Below are 15565 nucleotides of genomic sequence, written 5' to 3' on the forward strand. Positions count from 1 at the left end.
TGCTTCCAGATTCATCCACATCTGCATCCATCAACACCAACTACAGGTATACATATATTTTATAGAGTACATTTGCAACACTTTTACAAATGCATGTGAACAAGGTGCCTGCCATTTACCCTGCATAACCTACTCAATAAGGATACTGACATTTGTCCCATCTCCTGACATCAAGTGGCAGTACTTACAATGCTCTTGTACTCCGTCAACTTGAATACTGGTCCAATTGACCACTCAGCCTCCTTCTCTACTCACCTTATACCCTTCATAATATCCTCTATTCTGCTACCTATGTGCTTTATAGCTTTCCACATTCCCCTCTCACCTCTTCTCGCCATCTCCATGTCGGCTGCCTCACCAAGAGTACCCTCTCCCATTTCAAATTCTTTCCCTCAGCCATTAGATTAATCTATGACTAGCCTCCCTACCTGCCTCATTTCTTATTGTGCCTCTTAACGTACACTTTGCTTCAGCAACATTCTGAACCTTTCTGTTCCATGACCATACTCTTCCATGTACCATTTCTGATCCTCCCCCCTACTTTACCTCATTACTGGAATACCACACCCCTGCGTCAATAATAGTGCCAACATCCACACATTGAACTCCTTAAAAGCCGCAAAAAGCCATCTCCACATCTTTGTAAATACAGTCTCCCCAAAGTGATTAGCCATACGCCTCTATAAACCTCACTCCCCAGCCCTTTCCAATGCACAGATTTAATTTCCTTGTATGTTTTACCTGTTTCTCTTTTTATCCCTGGTTAATGGACCAACCTACACCCATCAACAACCAAATCTGTCACTCTTAATCATGTTTCTGTTAGTGAGAATTCTCTAGAATGGCTAATTTCCCTTACCTACTGAGTCCCTCAGCAGCTTTGCTGGATTTCTAGGATTCCTTTTCTTTACCTGGTAAGAGTGTGAGCCTTTTTCTCCCACTCTTACATGTGTTTTGTTGTGTATGTTTAACATTTTCTTGTGTTCATAGACTGTGGAGCCTCACCTACTCCATAGGCATCATCTTTTTACTGCATGTTACACAGCACCTTCAATGCAGTGACACAGGGTTGTCTTTTTGGCTTCCCAACTCTGACTCCATTTTCTGGGGCTGACTACTGTCTCCCAGAACATGTAAAGTTGCCATTGACTTTATTAGTCTCTTTTAAAACTCAGAGACCCAGTACAAACAATCTTAAATAGAGTTCTGGAAAGGGTTAATACTTATCCCTTTTTGTCTGTTTCTCTTGGAGCATTGTTTCGCTCCCTTTTCATTAATACTTGGCTGGTGGCAGTGGTAACTACCCTATTTTTCCTACCGTGGTTATCTTAAATAACCCTGGTATTGTTTTAGGCTATCTTGGTAGCCTCGAACTTAAACCCGCTAGACCATATCCATTTGTATACGGTTCCGACTTTTGTCGCAGGCTTCTACAGAGAAGCCCTCATTAGGCACTTGTATGTCTGGGGGCAACAGGATGTGAGGGAGGGGTTTAGGACTCCTGCACAGGGTCTCCTTGGAGACCCATGTTGCACTCTAATCTGAATGGATGTGGTGACTGTCCCGGCGGGAGAGCCACCCTGCTGCGTGATTGAGAGCCAGGCTGTGTGAATGGGGAAAAACTGCATAAAAAGCACGTCTCTGGGTCTGGAAAGGCAGAGTCACCACTGGAATGAAAGAACCGAAGAGGAGCTGACAGAAGAGGACCCCTACAATGACTGAACAGCCCGGTGAAGCCCTGCTGCAGATCTGAATCGTCATACTCCAATGACAGGGAACATCTGTAAAGAATCTTCTCCCCTTGAGCTGGTGGGACCAACCAGTTCACCCAAACTCCAAGCAAGGTTCCCTTCTCTGGTCGAATTTGCTGTACAGAGCTACAGTGAACCGGATAGCCAGGAGGAACGGACCCTGCTTGCCTTTTAAGGAGTGCACCTTTTATTTGTTGCTTTGCTCTGCTGCTGGTTTCTTCCCTGGGCAGTGCAGGACCCTCCAGTCTTTCTACTTTGTGTCAGTCCGACAGTCGCTTCAGGAACCGTGAGCTTGCAGGATCTGACAGGAACGTACGCCTCAGCTACAGCCTTCTTCTCCATTTAAGGTACTGTTCAAATCCGGTTGTTCGTTTCGCCCAGCCGCTGTGAACGTGCGTGAAACCTTTTGCCAAACCAAGGGCTTGTCCTTTTCTCTTGTTTAAACTAACTTTTCTGCTGACCAACTTCGTTCGGAACTCTTGGCAAAGACTTAACCACGAACTACCCTGAACTGTGTGATCTTGACCAAAAGACTCTGACACATATTGACTTTGGGCCAGGCCTTGTTTGAATCTGATTTCCTCACTGTAGTTCCTTTTTTCTAGATTGCCCTGCTTACTTACTTGTTGGTGTTACTCAATTTCTGCCTAACTTTTTCTAACCCTCCTTTTTAAATTGCTGGAGTGCCATTTTGCTCACACTTCACTTTGAGCCTAACTTGTCCAGAATCTATTGGGTGTGGTGTAGTGTATTAAGAGCGCGATTTTTCAACTGCTTTACTTTGGTGAAATGTTTTACAACTGATGTGTAAATAAATGTATATTCTTTTACTCAGAAACCTTGAATCAGTGTTTGTTTGAATCATAGGAATTGCTGGCCTTTGTGTAACTATTGATACTGCTCACTTACTCTTGAGATAAGTCTGGCTGCTCAGCTATCGCTACCACTTTATTGTGTAGCACAGGCTTGTACCAAAGGTGAATTTGTACTGTCACTTGTAGTCTTAATTGTGTGTGGTGTTCCCAAAGGGTACTGCATATAATTCTGCCTAACAGTTTCCATGGAAGGTACCTATCCTTAGGCTTGCTCTGATTATTGAATGCATTATTGTATGTGTTTCATAACTGTATTACCGTTGCCAACACTTGTTTCAGTGGAGTTACCAGAAGATTAAAAGTGGTATGGCGGTGTAAGACCCTATTTTATTTTTAGTCCATCAGACTCAATGGGGCATTTTTGGCAGAGTTACCACTGTGGTAATTCCGCCAATAATGGGCAGAATGTTAGCAGATTTACCTCCAGCCCATAGCTGATGGTGAATCCTCCAACTCTCCGCCCACCTCCTAGTTGGGCGCTGCGGTAATGCAACGGTATACAGTAATACAGTCCCATTTAACCTGCTCCGCCCAACTGGCAATGAGATCCATTTTGTCCATATCAATAAATGCAGATATAAATATGTTTTTTGTCAGCGCTGTAGGAAAAATAATAGAACCCTGCAGTGAATGGTGTTCTATTTAAGCGATTTAGCAACTTGGAATTTAAAAATAATTAGGTGGACACAATGCGGAATCAAACAACACATCCAAATCGCTGTTCAGCATAGCGGCAGGTGACAGAGTCAATATAGTTCTTTAAATTTGTATAGAAACTATCAGAGTCTCCCAATCCGAAAGGAAAGTGCACCCACATACAGGTACAGTCACTTTTTATAGTGTTTTAGATCATAGATTGATGTGGTACACTTAGTTGGTTTCATTTGATCATCCCCCGTCTGAAAGGAATATCCTTCAACCTTGAGCACTTTGTTAGAAGAGCCTTATCTCCTTCTTACAGGTCTCTGCATTTTCTATTCTGTTTGCTTTGGGTGGCTGGCTCAACCATAGGTACGCATTATTGTCCTGTTACCCACCAACCCACGTGATATTCCTGCAATGCTTAGAGTGAGGCTAAGCCTCCTTTTCACGCCCAATGTCCCATTATTCCTGCATGTGGCATAGCTTTATTTTGAAGAGGGTCTCGGTTCCCAGATGGTCTACATCTTGTCTGTGATAACCAATCATAGGCTCTAGGAGCTCTTTATAAAATGATGAGCATGGCGACAGTGCTGCCGTTTTAGGGCATGCTGTGCTTATATATTTGAAATGCAACAGATATTACTTCAACAGCCATAGTCCTTTCTTATGAGATTATAAGCACACGTCCTTTCTTTCTTTATTTCGTTACATTGGTTACAAAACTGCCTCTAACTGGACTCTTAACTGTATTTTTTTTTCTGTCCTTGCCTGAACACAGTGAACTCAAGCAAAAAGAGACTCAACACATTTCCTATTATGGGTATTTAATCTCCATCATCACAAAGGTTTCCCTAATAATGTATTCTCAGTTGTTACTTATAGCGAGCAATCTCATGGTTATTTAATAAAATAGCTAACATTTTGCTAATTTGTAGTGCTGTTTGGGAGTTCCTTTGGAAGCAACACCAACAACAAAAACACATGATCACAGTGGCTATTATAAGTATGTATACAGCTGTGACAGGAGGAGGGTCCTGGCCTGGCAAAGTGGTGCATGGACCCCTCCAAGAAGGGGGTTGAGGGAGTTCCAGGAGGGCAGTTCCTGACTTCCCTGAGAGTGAATGGTGAAGTAACCGCATTGGTGCCTTTGTCTTGACTGAAAGGGCTTCCAGCCCCCACCTGCAAACAAAACTTAGCAAGAATGACACTGGGGCGAGAGAGAGAGAGAGAGAGAGAAAGAGCATGAAGAGCTGAGAAATCATTTTTCTTTTCATATCAGAAGCAAAAGAACAACACAGAGCAAGAGTCCCTTCAGAAAATTCCCTCAGTGAGAGAGCTAGAGAAGCCAAACTGCTAGGACAGGACCCCTCTGCACAGCAACACAAGCAACCCCAGACATGTTTAGACCAACCAGTTTGGGCTGGGCTGCACCATTTGGGTTGGGACCAAGCCTGATTTGTATATCGTATTTCCCCTTTTGTAATAGCCTGTCAGGTGAAGAATGATGGTCTGGAGGGTTGCCCAGAGCGATGCCAGAGGTTAAGATGCATTCTAAACCTTCCAGCCATCACCTCGTTTGTTTTGCTATAGTCAACTCGAGTGGCACGGGTATGCCCAGACATGAGTCCCATGCCTGCTGGGCCTAGAGACCCAAGCTACTCCTCCCTGATGAGACCCAATGTGGCAGAAACATATGTGGGGATGCTTGTGGTCTTGTGCAGAAGGGATTTCAGCAAGCAGTTTGGACTATGCTGATTCTTTTGGGTTCGGGTCAAGCCTGATTTGCAAATTATCTTTTCAGTTTTGTAATGGCTTGGCAGGCGAAGAACTATGGTCTGCAAGGTTGCCCAGCAATGCCAGTAGTTAAGATTAATTCTAAACCTTTCACCATCACCTCCTTTGTTTTGCATTTAATATTGTCCATTTATCTGGCAGTATTTTGTAATTCATCATGAGTACCAGAGCTTTTGCTGTTCTACGATGATGACATATTTTAAACAATCACTTCTTGGAGTGTGAAAGAGCACAAGCTGAAAAAACCTACACAACTCATTGGAGATTGACCACTGTCCCATTAACAGCATTTTGTCATCATCATGCACTAGATGTATGAATATTTATCTCTCTTAAACCTGAGCAGTCTGTTCATCCTCTAGAATACACTGTGCCAGGGCTATCACAGTTTCTGTTTCTCTTCTTTGCATAACAATATAAAATGACTGACCCTCTGCCATGGCCTCCAGAAATAGTTTCACTGTCTCAGTTCTTGCAGTTCTGTTGTACGCCTACTCTACTATTCTTTCATGCAACTCTCTGTTCTGTAAAATATAAGTATGTTTGACAATAAGAGGGCAGATTAGTCTTTTATGAGGGTCTCTGCCACCAATACTCCCCTGTTGGGGGAATAACATAAAGAGATTCAGTAACCGCATCATGGTCCACTTTTCTCTTTTTTCCTTTTTGTGTGGACCTTCCCACTTCCATTCTTTGGGAGTCCAGTTTGGTAATAGTTTACAGTTCAAGGACACCTGAGCATAGATGTATGGAGTGACAGCTGGAAACAGTTCCAAGTCATATGTAGCACCATATTCCCATGAAACCATTCCACATATCCCCCCTCCCCTCCTCCCAAATCACATGTGTCCTGCACCTCCACCAAGGCCAGTTCTTCATTTCTTTGTTGGTAGCGGTTTCTGAATCTCTGCAACATCTCTTCAAATCCTCTCATGGCTCTATATTCACAGTTTGTTGGAGGAAGTCCACCTCACCTGCATATTTGCCAACCATTGCAGAGTCAATCCACTAACTGTAAATGACAGATATGTCAACATCATCCTGGGGTGGCTGTCCTTTCTTGCAAAATGAAACGTGCATTCACAGCAGTACATCTTGGCATCAGTCAACTGTATAGGTTATAAGCATGACCACACATGGTCCACACCACTGGGGAGCCAAGAAATTCATATGTTGATGGCTCTTTTGATGTATAACTCCTCTCCATCCCTTCCCTCCCCCGCTTCTGCTGATAACAAGCCATCTCAGACTCATTTGTTAGGGCAAGGCGAAGCTGTGAGAAAATATGTTTACATCTTGGATGGAAACTTGACAATACTGTAACGCAGCATTGTCTAATCACTGAACATTCACGTTTTGCGTTTGCCAGTGGGATACGAGATGATTAAGTTAAAGGCACTAGTCTGCCAGTGAGGCTCTCATTAACACTAAAACCTGTTTTCTTGTTTGTCGTACCCTGCATACTAATTACAGCAAGTGACAGTGTATCAGCCTATATCAGACATGTTTCAGAGCAAATCTTTGTTTTTATTTTACTTTAGGACCCATTTTGTCTTCCTGTCTCCCCACGGATTGCAGGTCATATGGGCGATGGAGCTGCTGCTGAATCTGCAGAACGTTGCATAGTTCTTGCAAAATGTCCCCAGCGGAATCCATACCACAATCAGTGTTGATACTCACCGGCATTCCAAATCATGGCGCAAAATCTCTCTGTTTTAATGCATATTTAATGTGCTTAGTTTATACAAACTTTTCACATGCATACATTCCAAACAAAGCTTGTTATTTACATTCTATTATATATTTATATATATATACATATATATATATATATATATATATATATACCCAAAACAATTTAATCCCATTGACATTAAACCCACTCCAATCAGTGATTTACAAATTCAAGTGAGAACAATGTAACAAAACAGTCAGACTATCTGTAATCATTTTGCGTAATTATGGGGGTAGGGGGGAGGCCAATACAATAGATCTAAAAATTGCTTGTAGTCAGCATAGCACATATTACAACAAATTCATTAAATTAAATGTTTAAATGCAATTGAAAAATATTTAAGTAGATAAGGCGGTGAGTTCTATAAAACCACGCCCAGTGAATGTACTTAATGACGCGAGGCACAAGATTTGTGACAAATGACTGCCTAATTAGTAACATTGACTATTGCGATCAGGATGTTTTTTTGCATCTAAAAGCAAAGATGTTATATAACCTGCAATGTGATTCGGTCTAACCATGTAAAAACTAGATGTGCGGGCTGCAAGTATTCACTCTCCCTCACTCTGCCTGTTAATAATTTACTTTAATTTAAGAAATGTATTATGCGCATCCATGGACCCTGGGGCTTGAGGGTGCAACAAGACACACACAAAGTAAAACAGGTAGGCACTAAAAAGTTATATATCCAGATAGTGAAATTGGCTACCTATGTGAACAGATAGGTTTTCAATTTCTTTTTAAATGCCTCCGTGCATTCCAGACTTCTCAGCTCTGGTGGGAGATTATTCCAGACCACAGTGTGACATTTCTGATTATTAGATCTCAGTAATCTATCATAAGATCTTGCAACCAGTAGCTGCTGTAGGTAACCTGGCATTTTACCCGATCTACACTTTTGAACAATATTTAGGATTCGGAAGCAAATTCTCGCTTTACTACTCTGACAGCTCCATTCTGACAAACATGGCGTTTATTCCGGCTAGTTTATCTGTATTTGTATTTTATCAATGCCTATCAGTAGGCTGGAGCAATAATCAATGTTTTGCTCTGATGATTGTTCTAGCAATCGTTTCGGCGTTCTCTTGGGAGATCAGCGGTCTTAAATGAGCCAGCAGTTTTATATAATAAGCGCATGATGACACTGAGCTGCTTATATATGGTCTCACGGTAAGATGCTGATCAAGTATTATTACTTTTCACTTTCTTCAGTGGAGCAATAGTTTCTGTTCCTATATGAAAACTTTCATATGCCGTACCTAGTTTCAGTAGCACATGGGTTGACCCAAATACCATCAGTTCAGTTTGGTCCCTATTCAGTGCTAATTTATTATGACTCATCCATGACTCAATAAGGTCAAATACCTTGTTGATTTCTATTTCATCCAATTCATGACTCCCGGTTAGGGGGACGACACATTGCGTGTCGTCAGCGTAATTTTCTAAAATGACACCTTCATGAGCCAGCCTAGCAATCAGTGGTACAGTAAAAATATTATAAAAGCACAGTGGGGTGCATGCACCTTGAGGGACCCCGCAGCTAACATTAATTGGTGCCAATTCAGCTTCTACAAGGTAAACCCTAATTTCGCGATTGCAAAGAAAATCCTTGGGGAACCATGCCGGTTGTCAAAGAGGTATTCATGAATTTACATATTGCTCTTAGCAATGTGGGCGGACATGATTTAGTAATCATTGTTGAATACATCTCATTTTTGCATTTGGTGGATTTGAGCTGTTTTATTATTATATCCAATTGTGATTCTGATGATATTAAAATGTAAACATGAACTTTGTTTTAATCAACTATTGTTAATCTTGCATGCCTTATTATATAACCCATATACATTACAACTTAGAGTAGTTAAGAATATTATTTTAAGGGAATTGAATGTTCTTTTTTTTACTTTTATGACTCTGTGCCGAATAAAAGTGGTATTGATTGATTGAGTAACACTGCGTGAATGATGTTTCAAACTTTCTTTAAAATAAACAATGGTTTAAATATTTGACTCTCAATTATTTATAGCCGTTGCACAGAAGCAGAAAAGTAGCTGGTGTTTCAGACATAGGTCCACAAACTGGGCATGTAAGGCCATTGACCGCTCCCCAGTGATTAGTAAAAGTAGCAATATTGGTCTGGCCTCATCCAGGAATTTCTCAAAGCCTAGTTCAGTTTTGCACGCTAGGTATTCTGGGCCCGTACAAAGTAAACTACTACCAATCACTTTCTTTATGGTATGGTCCACAGCTGACTTTTGTACACTCACCCGATGTGTTTTGTTAATGGTAAGTGGGCTTAAGCACAAGGATTCATAGCTCAGTTCAAACAAAATGGCTTTTACATGACCCGGCCAAGGCAACGCTTTGCCTCCTTCCAAACCCATTATGTGAGTGAGAACCTCTCTATACTTGATTAGGGACGGTGTACACCAAACCCTTAACCACCAAAAGACTGGTCTAAGGTTGACCCCTATCGCAGTTAGGCGAAGACCCATTAAGCGATGCATTCGTGCAACTGAGTGGAAGAACAAGCAATTTCATCAAAAAATGATGTTCAATGCCTCACAAAGTTTGTGTTTCCACAGATGTCTGCACCATAGAGGGAAGCAACACCTACTTGATTCCTATATAAAGTTAGTGCTGGTGATACTGCCCCTCTCCCATGGGAAGTAAAACACTTCATAATTGCCCCACTCTGTTTACTGAGACTAAGGCAATCCTTGTCAATTTCAGCTGACCAAAGGCCATACTCAAAAATCCTCACACCAAGCTAATCATAACTTTTTACCTGTCCCAAAACACAATTATTTATACTAATTATCAGATTTGGGGGTTTGGATAATCTAGATCTAAACACTAATACCTTGATCTTCCCGATATTGACCTCAAAATGTAACTGCATTTGTCTAAGAAATTGATCAAGGTCGACCTTAGTCCCGTTAGTGAGGTGGACAATAACACTGCATCATCCACAAAAAATAAAGCAAAACCAATTCCTCAACCAATCTTGGCCGGTCCAAACAATTCACACAAAGTGCTCAAATGAACTCATCAATGTATATGAAAAGAAAGAACGGGTGCAAGGACACAGCCTTGCTTCACCCTCTTACTTACCAAGAAAGCTTCAGTGTTAGCAGCCCCCAGGTCGCAACGTACAGATGCTGTATTGTAGGAATACAACTGCTGTATTATATAGCAAGTACATCTTTTGGAACCCCCCCCTTCTTACACATGCCACAACATTTTTCGAGTATCCCATCGAAAGCCATTTTGAGGTCTCTAAAGATGACATATAACCATAGCCACCTCAATGTAACATACCTTTGTACTGTGAGATGCAATTGCAAGCAATGATGATTGTGTTCCTTCCTTTTCAAAACCATGCCTGCAAGGGAACAATGATATTATTGTTTGCCCAGGCCGGTAAATGCTTCGAGATTACCCCTGCACATATTTTGCCTAGACTAGCCAATAGTGGTATGGGCCTATAGTTTCCTGTGTCTTCCCTTCCACCTTTTTAGTAAATGGGAACAATTATAGCATTCCTCCAAGATGGGAGGATAGATTGTTGCCAGATTAGCACATTCATCAACCACCATAAAATAGGGGCTCATACAACTATTTCATTCCGGTACAGGTCTATGGGGATAAGATCTGGGCCGGGTGCCATCCCCCCATGTTGCTACTGAATCGCTTCCTCAACATCACGCAGGTTTACCTCAAAGCTGGGGGCACCAACATTGTCTCCAACCCCCTGCCCATCTTGGGCAAAATGGGACCCAACTAACACAAGGTCACCCAGGTTATCCCCATTAAGCTGCATAAAATGTGTCCTCCAAGCGATTTGAGTAATGCTACAGGTCAAACAATTCCCTCCTTTCACACCAGCATCACTAATCAGCTTCCAAAAACAGTGCCAGTCTCCCCGGCCCACGGCCTGTTGTAGTGTAGTCCATCTTGACCTAACAATGGCCTCCTTCTTTGTTTTGATAAGCAGTTTGAAGGCTCCCCTTTTCTCATGCACAATAGTAACATCTACTTTGGGAATGGATCGCAGGTTTTCCATGAGCTCTGACTAGGTTTACCTGCATTCTGGGTTGAACCATTCTTCCTTTTCTATAGTGTTTTTCTTTACACTTGCCATGGAAGTTTTCAATAGTGGCTGGAGAAGATTCACCACCTTTTTAAATTCACCAAAAATTACATTGTCCCCATATCAGCTAGCAACACAACTTCCGGACTTGCTAGGAGAGTCGTGTAAAGTGTTGGTTTAAATAGAGGGGTAATAAGCTTAGCCCATTTAATGGGACATCTTGCAGTGCCCATGGCATCAATTGCCACTGCTCTCACATTGCCTATTTCCGGGTCCTTTAATTAGTTTGGATTTTTTTAAATTACCTTGATTGGGCTATGATCACTTTCGAAGTGGGCAAGAACTTCACAATCAATAACCATCTCCCTATCTTTGGCAGGACGCTATCTATTCTAGATGAACAGTTATTTCCGCAGTAGGTGTCCTTAGCTGGTTGGTTGCCCAACAGGTGACCTTAGTTCAAGTTCATTGAATATCCTTGCATCTTCAATTGCTTCAGGGTGGGTCCTCTTGGGGAAATAAGAAACCAAAGTCGGGATGTCCCAGCACTCGTCTTGGTCTTGGTCAACTCAAAATCCCTAAAAATCTTGCAGGGGTTCATATTAAAAATTAGATCACCTGCAAGCAAGATGTGTGATTTCACTTGAGTACCCCCATCTATTATCAGGTATTGAAAAGACTTGATTGTAAACGTTAAAGAGCAACAAATAATGATCATTACTAAGTCTAATTTTTAAATACTTAATGTCTGAAGAACCTGTCTCACATTTATTCACCTCCCAACTATGTTTATCCATGTTGAAAGCCCTGCCGAAGGTCGACCCTTGGCACCCTTAGAGGCCATTGAAGAAAACACCTGGAACCCTTGAAATACCAACTGCTTCAATGCCCAGGTTTCTTGGAAAAAGTTCAAATCAAATCTCGGGATAGAGGCACACCATCCTGGATCCAACAGCTACTTCTGTACACTCGCAATATTCCATGACAGCATCTCAATGGTACGCTACAGCCTATAGTTCTCTATAGTGGTTGGAACATCCTGTCAGTACACATCATCAAGTGTCATAATCCACCCGAGTTCCAAGCCCTTCTTCCCCACCACTGGTGGTCCTACTTCCCATTTCATCGGGAGCAGCAACAGGATGACCCCGGGACCTTAAACCAGCAGGGCCTGAGGGTATCCAAGTTAATTCTAGGCCAGGTGGAATGGGGCATGTAGTCATCTTCGATCCCTCAGGTGGGTAAGACTTGAGTTCAATGTCCTGGAGCCAATATGTGCAAGGGGGCTGGCTACGGCACCAAACATCAGCCCCTTACTGTAAGCCGGGCTTTGATGCTCTGGGCAGGCTGAAGATCTTTTAAGCAAAAGGGGGCAGGTCTCCCAATCGCAGGCACAGGATACAGGTGTGCAAAGGGGCTGGCTACGGCACCAAAGAGCCACTGTTTGCCATGAGCCAGCTTCCCACTCTGGGCAGGCTCAATATCTTTTGAGCAAAAGTGGGCAGGTCTCCTAATCACAAGCACATGATACAGGTGTACAAGTGGGCTGGCTAAAGCTCCAAACAGCTGTGGTTTGTCATCAGTCGGGCTTTGCTGCTAAGGGCAGGGAGAAGATCTTTTGAGCAAAAGGGGGCAGGTCTCCTAATCACATGCTCATTATACAGGGGTGCAAGGTTGCTGGTTATGGTTCCAAACAGCTGCCCTTTGCCGTCAGCTGGGCTATGCAGCTCTGGTCGGGCTGAAGATCTTTTAAGCAATTGGGGCAGATCTCCATGATACAGGCGTGCAAGGGGGATGGCTACAGCTCCAAACGGCCACCCCTTGCCATCAGCTGGGCTTTTGCCACTGCAGACAGGTTCAAGATATTTTAAGCAAAAGGGAGCATGTCTCCCAATGACAGGCATGGGCTACAGGTGTGCAAGGGTGTGCTGGCTATGGTTCCGAACAGCTGCCCTTTGCCGTCAGAAGGGCTATGCCGCTCTGGTCAGGCTGATGATCTTTTAAGCAATTGGGGCAGGTCTTCATGATACAAGTGTGCAAGAGGGCTGGCAACGGCTCCAAAGGGTCACCCTTTGCCCGCAGCTGGGCTTTTGCCGCTGTGGGCAGGCTCAAGATCTATTAAGCAAAAGAGTGCAGGTCGCCTAATCACATGCATATGATACAGGTGTGCAAGGGGGCTGGCTAAAGCTCCAAACAGCTCCCCCTTGTCTTCAGTCGGGCATCGCCTCTCCGGGTAGGCTGAAAGCTATTGGGGTAGGTCTCCATGATACTGGTGTGCAAGGGGGCAGGATACTGCTCCAAACAGCCAGTCTTTCCCATCATCCGGTCTTTTGCTGCTGCAGGCAGGCTGAAGATCTTTTAAGCAAATGGGGGCAGGTATCCCAATCACAGGCACAGGATACAGGTGAGCAAGGGGGCTGGCTACGGCTCCAAACATCAGCCTCTTACTGTCAGCCAGGCTTTGCCGCTCCGGTCAGGCTGAAAATCTTTTAAGCAAATGGGGGCAGGTTTCCCAATCACAGGCAAAGGATACAGGTGTGCAAGGGGACTGGACAAAGCTCCTAACAGCTGTTCGTTGTCACCAGTCAGGTTTCATCGCTCAGGGCAGTCTGAAGATCTTTTCAGTAAAAGGGGGCAGGTCTCCCAAACACAGGCATGGGATAAAGGGGGCTCGCTATGGTTCCAAACAGTCACCCTTTGCCAGCAGCTGGGCCTTCCCAATCCGGCCAGGCTGAAGAACCTTTAAGCAAAAGGGGGCAGGTCTCACAATGACAGGCACAGGATACAGGTGTGCAATGGGGCTGGCTATTGCTCAAAACAGCCACCCTTTACTGTAAGCTGGGCTTCACTGCTGTGGGCAGGCTGACGATATTTTAGCAAAAGGGGGCTGGTCTCCCAAACACCGACACAGGATACAGGTGTGCAATGTGGCTAGCCATGGATCCAAACAGACCCCCTTTGCCATCATCCGGGTTTTGCCATTCTGGGCAGGCTGAGGATCCTTTAAGAGAAATGGGGCAGGTCTGCCAGTCACAGATACAGGTGTGCAAGGGGGCTGGCTACAGCTCCAAACAACCACCCTTTGCCTTCAGCTGGGCTCTGTCACTCTAGGCAGGCTGAAGATATTTTAATCAAAAGGGGGCAGGTCTCCCAATCACAGGGACAGGATACAGGTGTGCAAGGGAGCTGGCTATGGCTCCAAACAGCCACCCCTTTCCGTCAGCCAGGCTTTGCTGCTCCAAGCAGGCTGAAGGTCTTTTGTGCAAAAGGGGACAGGGCCCCCCAAAACAGGCTGAGGATACAGGTGTGCAATAGGGATGACTATTGCCCTAAACCGCCTTTTCCGTCATATAGCCTTCACTGCTCCTACAAGGCTGAAGATCTTTTAAGCAAAAGCGAGCAGGACTCCCAATAACATGCACATGATACAGGTGTGCAAGGGGGCTGGCTGCGGTTCAAAATAGCCCCTGATTTGCATTAATCGGACTTCACAATCCGGGAAGCCTGAAGATCTTTTAAGCAAAAGGGGGCAGGTCTCCCAATCACAAGCACAGGATACAGGTGTGCACGGGGACAGGATATGGACCCAAACAGCTGACCTTTGTTGTCAGCTGTGTTTCACCGCTCTGGGCAAGCTAAAGATCTTCTAAGCAAAAGTGGCAAGGTTATCCCAATCACAGGCATGGCACACAGTGTGAAAGGGGGCTGTCCATGGCTCCAATAACAGCCACCCTTTGCTGTCAGCCAAGCTTCACTGCTCTGAGCAGGCTAAAAAGAATGTCATCAAAAGGGGGCAGGTCTCCCAATCACAGGCACAGGATACAGGTGTGCAAGGGGTCTAGCGACGGCTCAAAACGTTAGCCCTTTGTCATCAGCCGACTTTGCCGCTCTTGGCAGGCTAAATATTGTTTAAGCAAAAGGGGGCAGGTTTCCCAATCACAGGCACAGGATAAAGGTGTGCAAGTGAAGTGGGATGGCTACAGCTCTAACCGGTTGCCCTTTGTCGCCAGCCAGACTTTGCCAATCCGGGCAGGCAAAAGATCTTTTAAGCAAAAGGGAGCATGTCTCCCAATCACAGATGCAGAATACAGGTGTGCGAGGTGGAAGGCTTTGGCCGCAAATAACTTCCCTTTGCCACTGCAGGCAGGCTGAAGGTATTTTAAGCAAAAGGGAGCAGGTCTCCCAATCACAGGATACAGATGTGCAAGTGGGCTGTCTACGGCTCCAAACAGTCACCCTTTGTCATCAGCCAGGCTTTTCCGCTCCAGGCAGGATGAAGATCTTTTAAGCAAAAGGGAGCAGCTATAATAGCTCCTGTTAACTGGTTATTGCTGAATACCCAGAAGCTGCTTTTAGCTCCTGCTTAGCCAATCTTAATTTCGATCCCTGATTCTGCACTGCCCTTAGCAGTGTGGCAAAGCCAGCAAGGTGTCTGTGCTATTAGTGGCAGCACACTAAATAAGTAAATCCCCAGATCATATTTCAAAACTCATGTGAATTCTGGCAGTTTCAAAATGGTCTAAGATGTTAAAATTGTCATCTTTTTACTTCCAGTTTTGCATGTCAGTCTGATCCCAAACCATCGGCGAGTCCTGGAGGTTCTTGAAGAATACCCTTATAAAAGGGCTGAATGATTGTATGCTGTCCCTTGACATCTCTGCTGAGAAATTAC

Source organism: Ambystoma mexicanum, chromosome 10 (assembly GCF_040938575.1).
Source record: "Ambystoma mexicanum isolate Mex_15411 chromosome 10, UKY_AmexF1_1, whole genome shotgun sequence".
In the NCBI taxonomy this organism is placed as follows: domain Eukaryota; kingdom Metazoa; phylum Chordata; class Amphibia; order Caudata; family Ambystomatidae; genus Ambystoma; species Ambystoma mexicanum.